Source organism: Aotus nancymaae, unplaced genomic scaffold (assembly GCF_030222135.1).
Source record: "Aotus nancymaae isolate 86718 unplaced genomic scaffold, 86718_ANA_hifiasm-v0.15.2.pri h1tg000017l, whole genome shotgun sequence".
Taxonomy (NCBI): domain Eukaryota; kingdom Metazoa; phylum Chordata; class Mammalia; order Primates; family Aotidae; genus Aotus; species Aotus nancymaae.
This window is the reverse complement of record NW_026988429.1, coordinates 14,670,791-14,688,240: the sequence shown is the minus strand read 5'-3', so window position 1 is coordinate 14,688,240 and position 17,450 is coordinate 14,670,791. Positions and strand designations below refer to the sequence as shown.

Genomic DNA, 17,450 nt, shown 5'->3' with positions numbered 1-17,450 from the left:
ATCCTGTCCAGGGAGGAACCTCCACTGGCCACCAGCCTTCCAAGCTGGGGCAGGCTCTCTGAGCAGAAGCCAGGTCTGTGAACTTGAAATAAACATTTCTCTGCTCTGATGTTTGCAGGATTGCTCGGATGATACGTCAAGAAAGAGGCAATGCCCTGCTTGTGGGAGTAGGAGGCACAGGAAAGCAGTCTCTCACAAGACTTGCAGCTCATATATGTGGCTACAAATGTTTGCAGATTGAACTCAGCCGGGGATATAATTATAACAGTTTTCAAGAAGACCTAAGGAAGTTGTACAAAATGGCTGGTATAGAAGATAAGAATATGGTTTTCCTTTTCACTGACACCCAGGTATGTGTTTAGATAGCCCATGGGTAAGAACAGGAAATGTATGGGTGTTACAATCGGGTGTGTGCTTTGAACGGTGTGTAGGATGAAGTTCAAGGGATTGTTCCCTTTGATAACAGATTTCCTGCAGCTTGTAAAAGACTTTTATAATACATTTTTATTTATTTTACCAAATATTATTTCCCTCTTTAAATTCTTAGTAATTACATTTGATCAAAGGTCGAGCAGGTAAGTTTTTAACTTTTCTTTGAGGGAAAAGCCAAAGATAACAGAAGGTAATAAACTGTATAAAAGTGCATATAAGAAAATAATTTACTAAAAATTCAATTACAGAAACATGCTTTACCTACAGAAAGGAAAAAATAAGGGCTCTGTTTTTGGTTAAATTACCTTTAAATTGAAGTAGGATTACATCTATAACTACAATAGCCAACTTGAATTAATTCTATAGTGGAGGACTTTCTACGTTGGATATTCTTGGGTATTTTGTCTTTAGAGAAAATAAACCCATCTAGAAGTTAGCCAAGGAATTAAAAAGTAATAGATTTGATGCATACATGTTTTAAAAATATTGTAAGCAGAATTAAATACAAACACAAAATTGGAAAAATATTTTTAATATCTGTAGCATGCAATGAGTTTATATCTTAGTATAAAAATACCTATTACAAATGAAAAAGGAAAAACCCACATCTATAGAGGAAATACAAAAAAATGTGATAGAATATAGATACACATTCCAAAAAACAAAGGACTTTAAACAACTGAAGAAATTTTCAACTTCACCACTGATGAAGGAAATTGTAATAAATAAAAATGCCAATGGCTTGGCCTTACAAATTAGTAAAGGTTAAAAATAATAATATACAGAATTGGCAAAGGTGTAGGAATAATAGACTTGTTTATACTTCACTGGGTGATTATAAATTAGCAAAATCTTTCTGGAAGGTAATTGGCAATATGTAGGTAAAGCCTTTACATTTCTTTTACATTATAATAAAAGCTACATACAAAATTACATGTTTAAGAATATCTATTGTAATTTTTTTAATAATAATCTGAAAGAGTATTAATGTCCAGTGAAAGAAAGTCATATACATAAAATCTGATATAACCATATACTAGAGCACTATGTAAAAACTTTAAAATTATAGCAACATACACATTTTAATGTGTATCTAGACATGTATGTCCTATGTACAAAGAGAAAACATTTGCATCATGGGATTGTGAGTGATTTCTGTTTTCTTAGTTTTGCTTATCTGTAGTTTCTAATTATCCTAAAATTAAGATATTTCTGATAGTGTTTTTTTTCTGGAACAAACATCTTTATTTAAGAAATCAAATAAATAGGGTAAATATGATGGTAGCAGTTTCACAAGGATACAAGACAAAGCTTAGAATTACTTGCTCAAATGTTATTCAGAATGGAACAAAATTGTTCAAATGCTCCCAATTAGCGCAGATTGTATTACTTGCTTTTCAATGGACATTTGCTATTTTACAGTAAGATCTACTTATCATAGGAACAAAGAGACCATTCCCAGCCCCCTCTGGTGTATCACCTAAAAGGCTGAGTACAAATGTTAATGTAATCCAAGCTTTTCTTTGACAACAATCCTAAAAATTGCCTTACAACTTTTTACAAGTACTGATATCAACAGTTTCTCTGAGGGAAAGGAAATACAAGAATATTAAGTGACAGAAATAACAAACTTCAATGTGGCCTGCAACTGCTCCCAGCCTTTTATTCCACAAATGTGGATCCAGGTTCTCACATTATAGCAGGATCACTATTCCTAGCCTCTGGCAGAAGCAGACATGTGACACTCAGCACTGCACAAGTGTTTCTTTGGCTTCTTGAGTAGTGCTGTGTACATTGCCTATACATTTTTATAATATCTCTAAATGTATACATAAATTAGCATTTATTATGTCCTATCACATTTCATTCCCAACTGCAGAATATTTTAGTTTTAAATATTTAGTTTTAAATCCATTTACCAAATCTTGACTATGACATTTGTTTTCGGATTGTTACATTAAGATCAACCTATCTGGGCTGGACACGGTGGCTCACGCCAGTAATCCCAGCACTTTAGGAGGCTGAGGCAGGAGAATCACTTGGAGTCAGGAGGCCAAGGTTGCAGAGAGCCAAGCACCATTGCACTCCAGCCTGGGCAACAGAGCGAAACTCCATCTCAAAAAAGCAAAAGATCAACCTATCTAAATTGGCCAAGTCAAAAGCTTATTCCCAATTTTTAAATAAAAATATTTATTTTTGATAACAAACTCTTTATAAATAACACTGTTCACAAGGAAATACCAGTTGATATGTGACATGAAACAGAATGTACTATTTTTAAATATAGAAGGAATTTCATTAGGTTTAGATAAGCTGAGACTACACAAAAGTTTTCCAGGTGATTTAATTCAAGTAACTTACAATGTACACATTCCTGAGTATACACCATTTTGGTGACATTGTTTCAGAATTTTCTGCATTCAGCTTAAAAGGTGCTTCTGCCCAAGAAACTGAACTTTTCTGTCAATGAAAAAGTTCATTGAATTCTCCTATTCACTTGATCGAATAGGAGAATTCGGTTCATAAAATGGATTCATTGAAAACTTTATATATAAATCATAAACATCAGTAAAGAAGTTCTTTATTCCATCTTCTTGTCTTATGTCATGAAGCATAATAAATCTCATATGCCCTGCGGTGACATGTGCTGACACACGTCAACGAGTCGTTACTCGTTGAACTTGTCCACAGTTTTCAAGAACATGTTGTTCAACAGCCACATGTTCTCATCTGCGAGGTCGAGAGCAGCATGAACTATGAACTGGTTCCGATGACAATGGTCAGGATTCTGCCTTCCCAGCTGGCAAAACCTCCATTTCAAAAACTGCATTATCACGGTGTCCAACAATTACAAAGTAGAAGCTCCCAGACATGGTCTTCAGCATACGGCTCCTGCAGCAAGAGGCCAACAATGGAAACCTCTGATAGTCTTTTTAACATTGCCCTTAAAAATCAAAGAATGTAAAAAGTCTCCAAGTATTAAACCTCCAAAGATCAAGCTATATGGTGTTAGTTCTCTTCAGACAAAAAGCTATTACATTCTGTTGGAAGCCCCGATCAACCTCAGATGTTCTAGAGTAACGAATAGTAAACATAACCATAAAAATAAAAATGCGTATGTCTATACATAGATTTATATGTATACACAAAACTATTATAAATGTGAGAAGAAATTGAGAGAAACAAGATGTTGAAAATAGAGTTTAATTGGCTATAGCTAACAAAGTAGAAATAAGTATGATTAAATATTTTGCATAAAATAATGTCTAAGCTACAATTAATAGCTATATACTATAGTTCATATTTTATAGAGAAAGCAAATATTTTCTAATACTACTGAATGTTTACAGAAATTAATCATGTATTAAATTTAAAGAAATTTTTATTAAATTGTTAAAAGTATAAGCTGTACTCATAGCATTCTTTACCCATGCTTTAATCAAAGGAGAAATTAATGATGTGTCTTAGGACTTTAAAACATTCATATAAAGATCAAGAAAATGAAAACTTCTTAGAGATTAGGAAAAATAAACAATATAAATAAAAATCTGTAGAATGCAACCAAACGGCTCTCAAATTTACATTTATAAATTTGAATCAAAAATTAGAAACTACAAAAATTAATTTTCTTTTCTTTTTTTTTTTTTTGACGGAGTTTCACTCTTGTTACTCTGCAATGGCGCGATCTCGGCTCACCGCAACCTCCGCCTCCTGGGTTCAGGCAATTCTCCTGCCTCAGCCTCCTGAGTAGCTGTGATTACAGGCACGCGCCACCATGCCCAGCTAATTTTTTGTATTTTTAGTAGCGACAGGGTTTCACCATGTTGACCAGAATGGTCTCGATCTCTTGACCTCATGATCCACCCGCCTCGGCCTCCCAAAGTGCTGGGATTAAAGGCGTGAGCCACCGCACCCGGCTACAAATTAATTTTCTTAAAACTTTAGGAGGGAAAAATGTCACAAGAGAAATAAGAAAATGAAACAAGATAAAAGCAAATATAAATTAGAACACAGAAAACTACTGTTTGTTCCTAGGGGAAATTGACACACACAATTATACCAAGTTCATTAAGAAAAACAAAAAGTATCAAATGAAGAAAATAACAGATCTTGTCATAGAAAAATATATAATACTCAAACTTCTATATAACTAAAAAGTTCACTGAAAAAAAGGTAAATGAGAGATTACTTTTAAAAATTTGCATCAATGTTGAGAGACAAAAAGTCTATTTCAAAACATATAAATTACTCATGCAGACTTGAAAGAAAACTCCAAGATGCAGATGTTTGCAAAGTTTAGGCAGATTTTTTAATGGACAATAATAAATATGGGATAATATTTTCCCTTGGTAATAATCAAAAACATCCAAAATAAATTCTCCAAAAGAAAGCATTTATTATACTTCCCAAATTAACAAAAATAAATGTTAAAAATTAATGAAGTTACAGTTGAATTGAATGAGAAATAGTAAAATCTTCAAAATCCAGAAAATATTTATGCATTTAATTGCTAATCTCACTCCTCGGAATTTGTTTCAAGAAAATAATCCAACTGAGGAGAAAAACTATATTCCTAAAATTGTTCTTATAATGTAAACAAGACTGTAAACTATCTCTGTCCATGTAAATGTATGGTGCATCAGCTCAGGGGTGCATTGTGCTTCTATATTTGTGATAAATATGATGAGTACTGTACAGAACTATGGGTTAGTATTAATGATAAAATAATAATTGAAAGGGGCAGAATATAAAATACTTGCACATATGACTTGACCCAGGTAAAATATGAATGCCTGCTAAGAAACAAAACACAAAAAATGAAAAATCAGTGTACTCACTATGTTAGAACTTAAGGGTTCCATGTAAATTTTAAGATTACCTTCTCTTAAAGATGAAATTGATTCATTTGAATTTTAGAACAAATATTTGCTTTATAAAATAAATGGAAAATGATTGGGCAAGTTGTAATGATCACCTCTTTCTTCTACAGATTGTAGTGGAGGAGTTCCTAGAGGATATAAATAACATCCTGAACTCAGGTGAAGTGCCTAATTTATTTGAAATGGATGAACTGGAGCAGGTTTTAGCAGCCTCTAGACCAAAAGCAAAAGAAGTAGGAATTTCCGAGGGGAACAGAGACGAGGTAGGACATGCCAGAGTAATTATGTGACTTTGTCAAAAAAAGGTTCCTTCACCTTTTACTTAACCATTCATACATCCCCTTAAGGGGTCCGTGAATAGAATTTTTTTCAATATAATTGGTTTCCTTTGTATTCTATGTATTTTATTTTCAATATTTAGAGCATTGGTTCACCAGACTTACAGAAAGTTCTGTCAGAAGCAGAAAACAGAAATCCCACTGCCCCACAGAGGTCATAGTCTTGTCCAAACTGGCTAGCCTCTCTTATTTCTCTTTAAGCACCGGTTTATTTCACACACTGCAACATCCTGCCTGTAGAGGGCTGAAGGCATGAGTCTAGTATTGATGCCCTTGCCTAGCAGCAACATTATGACACAACAAAGCAGAAATGTGCTGTTCACTTGCATTTCTCCAACACCATAATAATCCCATGCACCGTTACTTGTTCACCCTAGCTTTTTTCCTTGTTTTTGTACCTTCTTTAAATTTCTGGCTGTTCTTTCTCATATCTTTACTATTTCCCTTTGTGAGAATTTCCTCTACTGCTAGGTCAGAGATTATAGGTACAGACACAAGCCCACTTCTGCTAATGTAAGCAGGAAGGGATTTTTTGTTTGTTTGTTTGTTTGTTTGTTTGTTTGAGATGGAGTCTCGCTCTGTCACCAGGCTGGAGTGCAGTGGCACAATCTCAGCCCAGTGCAACTTCTGCCTCCTGGGCCCAAGCAATTCTCCTACCTCAGCCTCCCAAGTAGCTGGGACTACAGGAGCATACTACCACGTCCAGCTAATTTTTGTATTTTTAATAGAAACGGAGTTTCACCATGTTGGGCCAGGATGATCTCGATCTCCTGACCTCAGGTGATCCACCTGCCTTGGCCTCCCAAAGTGCTGAGATGAGATTACAGGCGTGAACCACTGTGCCTGGCCCAGGAAGGGATTTATTAAAGGGATACTGAATCATTGGAAGAGCCAAAGAAAGAAATCCCAGACTTAACTCCTTGGAATGAATATAAAATGTACACTGTATAAGTCAATGATCAAGGAGGTGGCTGCCTCTATCACAATCATTCCTGCTGAAGCAGGGAGCCACTAAACCAGTCAGTGTGCCTCTGCGTCAGCTACCAGCTCCATAGGTATGTGTCCTCTGTCACATCAGGAAGCAGCTGAAATCAGGAGCCACTTCCAGAGATAATAGCTCCAGGATGGTTTCTCAAAGAACTAAGAATTGAACTACCATTTGATACAGCAGTCCCATTACTGGTATATACCCAAAGGAAAATAGATCATTCTACCAAAAAGACCAAAAAGACACATGCACCCATATATTCATTGCAGCACTATTCACAATAGCAAAGACAGGGAACCAACTCAGGTGCCCGTCAATGGTGGGTTAGATAAAGAAAATGTCATACATGTATACCATGGAATACTACACAGCCATTACAAAGAATGAAATCATATCCTTTACTGCAACATGGATGCAGCTGAAGGTCATTATCATAAGCAAATAATGCAGAAACAGAAAACCAAACACCATCTGTTCTCACTTATAGCTAAACACTGTGTACACATGGACATAAAGATGGGAACAGTAGATACCGCAGAATAGAGCAGGGAGGGAGGGAGGGATGAAAGGGTTGAAAAACTACCTATTGGGTACTGTGCTCACTTCCCGGGTGACGAGATCAGTCATACTACAAACCCCAGCATCACGCAATATACCTTTGCAACAAACCTGCACATGTACCTCCAGAATCTAAAATAAAAGTTAAAAAAGAAAAAAAGCTTCCATACCATGTAACTTCTGCCAGGTTCTGCACCTGTAAAACCTGATGCTGTGCACCCTGCCCCTCTCTCCCAGTTGTCCTCTTTCCCACAGCAAAACCTTGTATGAATGGCCCTTTATTCAAAGGGTCTCCTCAAGTACACGGATGAAGCGGACCTAAATTACATCCAGAACCTTAGTTGCAATGGAGTTTGCAAAATGTCATTTTTAATCTTTCCAGACTGTGTGAGAGAAAGAGGTTGGAGTGAATATTGAACAAGAAAATATACATATCTACTATGCTGACATTTTATATTTGATGTTGGGAGCCTCAGATGCATTAGCCAACACTAATTTTCATTGTTGTTTAATCATTGTTTTAAACTGGAAAAATCTCTTTCTTTTTGTCAGGTGTTTCAATACTTTATCAGCAGAGTGCGTCAGAAGCTGCACATTGTTCTCTGCATGAGCCCAGTTGGGGAGACCTTTCGGTCCCGATGCAGGATGTTTCCATCTCTTGTGAATTGCTGCACCATTGACTGGTTTGTACAGGTTGGTGACATCCCAGGATATCTCTTTGAGGAGTTGGACTTGCATGACTTTAAAGGGGTAACACATTATTCAAGAGTAACTCATGGGTACTTGTATTTGTATTAGCTTTAAAGCCTACTAGGAATTTATTCACATACGGAATGACCATGGCAATCATAGAACAAAGACAAAACAGAATTTGTAAAGGAAGAGAAGACCATTGAAGTTAGCAATGTGGAAGTTATCCGTTGACAAGATCTATTCCAATGAATGGTGGGGGAAAGGATTCAAGAGAGAAGAGGGAAGAGAAATCTGAGTTATGATTATAGGCAACACATTCGAGTTTTGCCCCAAAGGAAAGCAGAGAGAGACAGTAAGAGCTAGGGACATGTGAGGTGAGGAGAGAAGTATTTTTAAATGTGAAACACAAGTGGCATGCACGTATGCTGATGTAAATGACCCAGAAAAGATAAATATATTGATGATGCAGCATACCAAGTTAAACACTGTGGGACCAGTATCCTTGAGTAAGCAAGAAGGGTTGAGATCAAGTCATCAGTGAAGGTGCTGACCTGGTCAGGGACCATCCACAGCTTACTCTTGAGTAACAGATAGGGAGGCAGAATATATGAGCACAGATGCAGGCAAGTGGGAAGATAGGGGGTAAGAGCTCATTGAAGTTCTGCTTGCATTGTTGTTATTTTTTGTTAATATGGGTAGCAAGGTCATCAGCTGAGAGTGAAGAAGAAAGACTGTCAGCAGTCTGAAGAAGTAGAATCAAGTGTGAAATACTCAGGAGAGCACAAAACTGATGTATTAGAAAGTGTAGAAGCATTTCTGGGCTGCACTAAGAAGCTAATTATCATAAATTTAAAGTGATACTAATCAGCAAGGTTGTGTGTTTTTCTCCAGCCATGCTCAGGTGCACAGTTGCAGGCATGGGGTAAAAGACTTGCATTTGACCAATGTTCAGGTAAGTTCAAAGAAGTGAGAGAGGAGTAAAGGTGTTGAGGTGTGCAGGACAGTAATTATAATGCTGGACATGAGGTCCCAACTATGTAACAAACGGAATGAGGACATAAGGTCCTTGTAATATCTGTGATTTATTTAGGGAATTCCAGAGACACCCAATCATTAATTCATTCAGTCAACAAATATTTATTGAACAACTTCTGTGTGCATGATACTGTGGAGACATACCGATCAGCAAATACAGACCCATGCACCCTTCAAATGGACAGAACCATTCAGTTCACTAAGCACCACAGACATGTGTCTATGTAGGTAAAGAGGGGACTGGGCAAGAAGGAGTTCATGAGAAACATGTTTTTCTTTTTCTTTTTTTTTTTCTTTTTGAGACAGTCTCGCTCTGTCTCCAGGTGCCAGGCTGGAGTGCAGTGTCTCGATCTTGGCTTACTGCAACCTCTGCCTCCCGGGTTCAAGGAATTCTCCTGTCTCAGCCTCCCGAGTAGCTGGGACTACAGGTGCGTGCCACCACACCCAGCTAATTTTTGTATTTTTAGTAAAGACGGGGTTTACCGTGTTGGCCAGGATGGTCTCGACCTCTTGACCTCATGATCGACCTGCCTCAGCCTCCCAAAGTGCTGGGATGACAGATGTAAGCCACCGCACGCAGCCATAGAAATATGTTTTTCTTAGTATTAAACTGTATATTATTGAAATGACACAACAGATTTTCTAGATTTTTTTTTCTTTATTTACAGTGGCCCAGAGAAGCACTTCTTTCTGTGTCAAAGACATTTTTCTCACAAGTCGATGCTGGAAATGAAGAACGGAAAGAAAAGCTTTCATTGATGTGCGTGAACATTCACTTGAGTGTCTCCAGCATGGCAGAGCGCTATTACAATGAACTGCGCAGGCGGTACTACACAACACCCACCTCCTACCTGGAGCTTATCAATCTTTACCAGTCTATGCTGTCTGAAAAAAGGAGGCAGATCATTTCAGTAGGTTCAACATTGTCCATTAATGTGTTGTTTTGCTTGAACTCAAAACTTCTAAGAATGTGTGGAAACTCTATGCATGGTCTTACCTGTCAGAGCCCTGTGTTAGCCCATTATCACACTGCTTATAAAGAAATACCTGAGATTGGGTAATTCATAAGAAAAGAGATGTAATTAACTCATGGTTCTGCAGGCTGTACAGGAAGCTTAATGCTGGCATCTCCTCAGCTTTGGGGGAGGCCTCAGGAAACTTTCAATCATGGCAGAAGGCAAAGAGGAAACAGGCACATCTTATATGGCAAGAGCAGGAACAAGAGAGAGGGGGGTGGTGCCATAAACTTTTAAACAACCAAATCTCACAAGAACTCACTATCACAATGACAGCACTAAGTGGGGATGGCATTAAACCATGAGAAATTGCCCCCATGATCCAATTACCTCCCACCAGGCCCCACCTCCAGCATTGGGGATTACATTTCAACATGAGATTTGGGTGGGGAATCAGATCCAAACCATATCAAGCCCTCTCCATCCTGACATGTGTCCCTGACAACCTAAAATATGACCCAAAAAGTGTTTCCTGCTCTTGGTCTTAGGGCCTTCTCCTTTCTCAATAATTATATTTTCCTTCTTTCATTTATGCAAGTATCCTTGACTCAGTAGAATGATATAGGCGTCACAAGACCATCAAAGTTGTGTGGTGAGCTAGTCATCTCTGTGATATTTAATACAGAGGAAAACATTTTGTTAAGCAACAAAGATAGTGTTTTAAAGAACATGTGTCAGTGGTTCTGACTAAGAGCAAGGGCTGGGGTATCAGCCAGACTATGTACAGCCTATGTTCTGTCTCTAGCTGTGCAACTTTGAGCACATTAGTAACTTCTCTAAGTCTTAGGAGAAAATAAAGCTAAAAAAAAATCTATATCTGCCTCTTGGATTGTTGTGGAATTTAAGAGACTGTTAGTGAATTCCTGGAACTATGATCTGACACATATAAAGTGTTCAGAAAATAGAAACTGCCATCATCATCATCATCATCATCATCATCAACATCAGGATATTAACATGACCTACAATTTACTACATTTTAAACACACTAAAAAGGGAAGCACAATATAGATAGTTAAATTTTTTCAGAGGATATTAACCTGATAAAATGCCGGCCTCATGAAATAATTAGACTGATATTTTCGAAATCTGCCCATTTGAGCCAAGCTTTCTGACTCACCTTCGAAAAACAGTTCTTCAGGGGTTGGATCCAAGATAGCCAAATAGGAACAGCTCTGGAATGAAGTTCCCAGCGAGAACGCAGAGGGTGAGTGATCACCACATCTCCAAACAAATTTTTACTGCCCACAGACCAGGAGATTCCCAGGCAGAAAAGCGCCACAAGTCTCCAGCATGGCTGTTTCAGCTAGCACAGCAGGTCTCTGCAAAAAAAACTCACACAAATCTGGGCGGTCTTTTCAACTAGCAGCTGGAACGCCTTGGAGACAGAATCATCCATTCAACTGAAAAAAAGGGGGCTGAATCAGGGAGCCAGGTGATGTGGCACAGCGGGTCCCACCCCCACAAAGACCAGCAATCTGAAATGCTCTGGATTGAGAGTTTCACAGCAAGCACAGCTGGACCTGGGATGGTCCAGCTCTGTGGAGGGAAGGGCATCTGCCATTACCAAGGCAGTCCACCATTACCGAGGCAGTCCACCACTACCAAGGCAGTCTGCCATTACTGAGGTAGACTGCCATTACTGAGGCAGTTCTAACTATACCTCTATAAACAAAACCACAGGGAAATTCACACAGCAGCTGGGCAGAGCACACGGCAGCTCAGCAATGCCTCTGCTGGCAGATTGTTACTAGACTATCTCCTCAATGTGCAGGGCATCTCTGAAAAAAGGCAGCAGCACATAAGGAACTTATAAATAAAGCCCCACCTTCACAGGACAGAGCACCTGAGAAAAAAAGGTGGTTGAGTTCTGCTGCAGCAGATTTAAATGTACCTTTGAGCAGTTCTGAATGGAACAACGGAGGTGACAGCCCAGCACATGAGCTCCTATAAGGGACACACTGTCTCCTTAAGCAACTCCCTCACCCCTGTATATCCAAAGAGACACCTCATAAAGGAGAGCTCAGGCTGACATCTGGCTGGTATCCTTCTGGGACAAAGATAACAAAAGAAGAAACTGGCAGCAACCCTTACTGTTCTGTAGCCACTGCAGGTGATCCCCAAGCAAGCAGGGTCTGGAGTGGACCTCCAGCAGTCCTACAGCAGAGGGTCCTGACTGTTAGAAGGAAAACTAAAAAACAGAAAGATATAACTTCATCATCAACAAAAAGGACCTCCACTCAGAGACCCCATCTGAAAGTCACCAACTAGAAAGACCACAGGTAGATAAATCTACAAAGATAGGAAGAAACCAGCACAAAAAGGATGAAAACACCCAAAACCAGAATGTCTCTGCTCCTCCAAGGGATCACAACTCCTCACCAGCAAGGGAACAAGGCTGGATGGAGAATTAGTCTGATGAATTGACGGAAACAGGCTTCAGAAAGTGGGTAATAGCAAACTAATCTGAGCTAAACGAACATGTTCTAACCCAATGCAAAGAAACTAAGAACCTTGAAAAGAGGCTTGACAAAATGCTAATGAGAATAAACAGCTTAGAGAAGAATAAAAATGAATTGATGGAGCTGAAAAACACAACATGAGAACTTCGTGAAGTATACAAAGTTCAGCCGCATCGACCAAGCAGAAGAAAGGATATCAGAGATTGAAGATCAACTCAACGAAATAAAACAAGAAAGCAAGAATAGAGAAAAAAGAGTGAAAAGAAATGAACAAAGCCTCCAAAAAATATGGGATTATGTGAAAAGACCTAATCTACGTTTGATAGGTGTACCTGAATGTGATGGAGAGAATGAATCCAAGCTGAAAAACACTCTTCAGTATATTATCCAGGAGAACTTCCCCAACCTAGCAAGGCAGGCCAATATTCAAGTCCAGGAAATACAGAGAACACCACAGAGATATTCCTCAAGAAGAGCAACCCCAAGGCAGATAATCATCAGATTCACCAGGGTTGAAATGAAGGAAAAAATGCAGAGGGCAGGCAGAGAGAAAGGTCGGGTTACCCACAAAGGGAAGCCCATTAGACTTACAGGGGATCTCTCAGCAGAAACCCTACAGGCCAGAAGAGTGGGGGCCAATATTCAACATCCTTAAAAACAAGAACTTTCAACCTAGAATTTCATATCCAGCCAGACTAAGCTCTTCATTGGTGAAGGAGAAATAAAATCCTTTATGAACAAGGAATTGCTCAGAGATTTCATCACCACCAGGCCTGCCTTACAAGAGCTCCTGAAAGAAGCACTAAACATAGAAAGGAACAACCAGTACCAGCCACTCCAAAAACGTACCAAATGGTAAAGAGCATTGACACAATGAAGAAACTGCATCAATTAATGGGCAAAACAACCAGCTAGCATCAAAATGGCAGGATCAAATTCACACATAACAATATTAACCTTAGATGTAAATGGGCTAAATGCCCCAATCAAAAGAAACAGACTGGCAAATTGGATAAAAAGTCAAAACCCATCAGTGTGCTGTATCCAGGAAACCCATCTCACGTGCAAGAATACGCATAGGCTCAAAATAAAGGGATGGAGGAAGATTTACCAAGCAAATGGAGAGCAAAAGAAAGCAGGAGTTGCAGTCCTATTCTCTGATAAAATACACTTTAAACCAGCAAAGACCAAAAGAGACCAAAGGGCATTATGTAATGGTAAAAGGATCAATGCAACAAGAAGAGCTAAGGATCCTAAATATTTATGTACCCAATACAGGAGCACCTATATACATAAAGCAAGTTCTTAACGACCTACAAAGAGACTTAGACTCCCACACAATAATAGTGGGAGACTTTACCACTTCACTGTCTATATTAGACAGCTCAATGAGACAGAAAATTAACAAATAGACCAATAAGAAGGGCTGAAGTTGAGGCAGCAATTAATAGCCTACCAACCAAAAAAAGCCCAGGTCCAGATGGGTTCACAGCCAAATTCTACCAGACATACAAAGAGGAGCTGGTACCACTCCTTCTGAAACTATTCCAAACAATCTAAAAAGATGGAATCCTTCCCAGATCATTTTATGAGACCAACATCATCCTGATACCAAAACCTGGCAGACACTCAACAGGAAAGAAAACTTCAGGCCAATATCCATGATGAACATAGATGCAAAAATCTTCAATAAAATACTGGCAAACTGATTGCAACAGCACATCAAAAAGCTTATCCATCACGATCAAGTAGGCTTCATCCTGGGGATGCCAGGCTGGTTCAACATACTCAAGTTTATAAACGTAATTCACCACATAAACAGAACCAAATACAAAAACCACATGATTATCTCAATAGATGCAGAGAAGGCCTTCGACAAAATTCAACAGCTCCTTTATGCTAAAAACTCTCAATAAGCTAGGTATCGATGGAACCTATCTCAAAATAATAAAAGCTATTTACGACAAACCCACAGCCAATATCATACTGAATGGGCAAAAACTGGAAGCATTCCCTTTGAAATGTGGCACTAGAAAAGGATGCCCTCTCTCACCACTCCTATTCAGTATTGTATTGGAAGTTCTAGCCAGAGCAATCAGGAAGGAAAAAGAAATAAAGGGTATTAAATTAGGAGATGAGGAATTCAAATTGTCTCTATTTGCAGATGACATGATTGTATATTTAGAAGACCCCATCGTCTCAGCCCAAAATCTCTTGAAACTGATAAGCAACTTCAGCAAAATATCAAGATACAAAATCAATGTGCAGAAATCACAAGCATTCCTATAAACCTGTAACAGACTTAAAGAGAGCCAAATCAAGAACGAACTGCCATTCGCAATTGCTACAAAGAGAATAAAATACCTAGGAATACAACTAACAAAGGATGTAAAGGACCTCTTCAAGGAGAACTACAAACCACTGCTCAAGGAAATTAGAGAGGACACAAACAGATAGGAAAACATTCCATGCTCATGGTTAGGAAGAATCAATATTGTGAAAATGGCCATACTGCCCAAAGTAATTTATAGATTCAATGCTATCCCCATCAAGCTACCTATGACCCTCTTCAAAGAACTGGAAATAACCACATTAAACTTTATATGGAACCAAAAGAGAGCTCACATAGCCAAGTCAATTGTAAGCAAAAAGAACAAAGCTGGAGGCATCACACTCCCTGACTTCAAACTATACTACAAGGCTACAGTAATCAAAACAGCATGGTACTGGTACCAAAACAGAGATATAGACCAATGGAGCAGAACAGAGTCTTTGGAGGCAACACTACACATCTACAACCATCTGATCTTTGACAAACCTGACAAAAACAAGCAATGGGGAAAGGATTCCCTGTTTAATAAATGGTGTTGGGAAAACTGGCTAGCAGTGTGCAGAAAGCAGAAACTGGACCCCTTCTTGACACCTTACACCAAAATCAATTCCAGATGGCTTAAAGACTTAAACATTAAGACCTAACACCATAAAACCCCTAGAAGAAAACCTAGGCAAAAACATTCAGGACATAGGCTTAGGCAAGGACTTCATGACTAAAACACCAAAAGCATTGGCAACAAAAGCCAAAATAGACAAATGGGATCTAATTAAACTCCAGAGCTTCTGCACATCAAAAGAAACAATCATTAGAGTGAATCGGCAACCAACAGAATGGGAAAAAAATTTTGCAATCTACCTGTCTGACAAAGGGCTAATATCCAGAATCTACAAAGAACTGGAACAGAGTTACAAGAAAAAAACAAACAAACCCATTCAAAAGTGGGCAAAGGATATGAACAGACACTTTTCAAAAGAAGGCATATATGAGGCAACAAACATGAAAAAATGCTCATCATCACTGGTCACTAGAGAAATGCAAATCAAAAGCACATTGACATACCATCTCACACCAGTTAGAATGGTGATCATTAAAAAATCTGGAGACAACAGATGCTGGAGAGGATATGGAGAAATAGGAACACTTTTACACTGTTTGTGGGAGTGTAAATTAGTTGAACCATTTTGGAAGACAATGTGACGATTCCTCAAGGACCTAGAAATAGAAATTCCATTTGACCCAGCAATCCCATTACTGGGTGTATATCCAAATGATTATAAATCGTTCTGTTGTAAAGACACATGCACACGTATGTTCATTGTGGCACTGTTTACAATAGCAAAGACCTGGAACCAACCCAAATGCCCATCAATGATAAACTGGACAGGAAAAATGTGGCACATATACACCATGGAATACTATGCAGCCATAAAAAACGATGAGTTTGTGTCCTTTGTAGGGACATGGATGAACCTGGAAACCATCATTCTCAGCAAATTGACACAAGAACAGAAAATCAAACAATGCATGTTCTCACTTATAGGTAGGTGTTGAACAATAAGAACACATGGAACAGAGAGAGGAGCAACACACATTGGGGTCTGTTGGGGGGGACTATGGGAGGGACAGTGGGGGCTAGGGAGTTGGGGTGGGATAACATGCGGAGAAATGCCAGATATAGATGTTGGGGATGGAGGCAGCAAACCACATTGCCATGTAATTACTATGCAACAATCCTGCGTGTTCTTCACATGTACCCCAGAACCTAAAGTGCAAGAAAATATATTTTAAAAAAAGAAAAACAGTTCTTCTCAGGTGTCTCCTTCACCAGATTACCACCCCTTTGATTATGGTCAAGAGTTTTCTACCACTGGGAAGTAGGGTTTGAATCTAGCAGCCAGAGCTAGGCCCTCTGGACCTCATCTCCCTAGGGGTCCTCAGCCCTGCTGGCTAGAGCAAACAAGCTCCCAGAACTGCAGCCTCCAGGAATTCACATCTGAACTTGTTTCTCACTCATTCAACATACTACCACAGGGAATAAAATCAGTAGCATGTGGTCCTCACTCTCAGTGAGCCACAGCCCAGTGATGCCTCACTGCTATGGCCAGAGGGTATAGATCCAAACAACTGTGATGAATGTCATGGCCATTCCTAGAGTTCCATTACCTGAACATTTTCCAATTTGTAATATGTTCACAACCTGAGTTACTACAAACTGATTTACCAATTCTGTCGATGTAAAAGTCTAATACATGAGTAATATGTGTTAAATACTGGTAAACTTAGAGTTTATAATACTCATTTTAATAGAAATTTTCATTGTCACTTAGGCACGAGATCGGGTGAAGAATGGTCTCACCAAGCTACTAGAAACAAATGTACTAGTAGATAAAAGGAAATTAGATCTTTCAGCTTTAGAGCCTGTGCTTTTAAAAAAGTCACAAGATGTTGAAGCCCTGATGGAAAAATTGACAGTGGATCAAGAAAGTGCTGATCAGGTATGCTGCATTTCCTGAGAATGTAGGAAAGGCTTCAGTCAGCAACTCATCACTTATGTACAATGAGGCATGATTGGATTATTTTATTATCTATGTCATTAAAATAATTAAGTGATAGATTTAGCAAAGATTTTTTTTTAGCAATTTAGCAATGCTTTGAAGTTATAAAAAATCTCCCTTTACTAAATCAGCTTGGCTCTGTCCCCAAGAATTGATGC

The 17,450-nt window shown here is 38.7% G+C and overlaps 2 pseudogenes; one reads left to right on the top strand and one right to left on the bottom strand.

Annotated features, from left to right (window-relative positions):
- The window catches only part of LOC110568659 (dynein axonemal heavy chain 6-like), a 322,799-nt pseudogene that overhangs the window by 197,750 nt on the left and 107,599 nt on the right, over positions 1 to 17,450 (top strand).
- LOC135275605 (trafficking protein particle complex subunit 2-like) lies at positions 2,853 to 3,346 on the bottom strand (annotated as a pseudogene).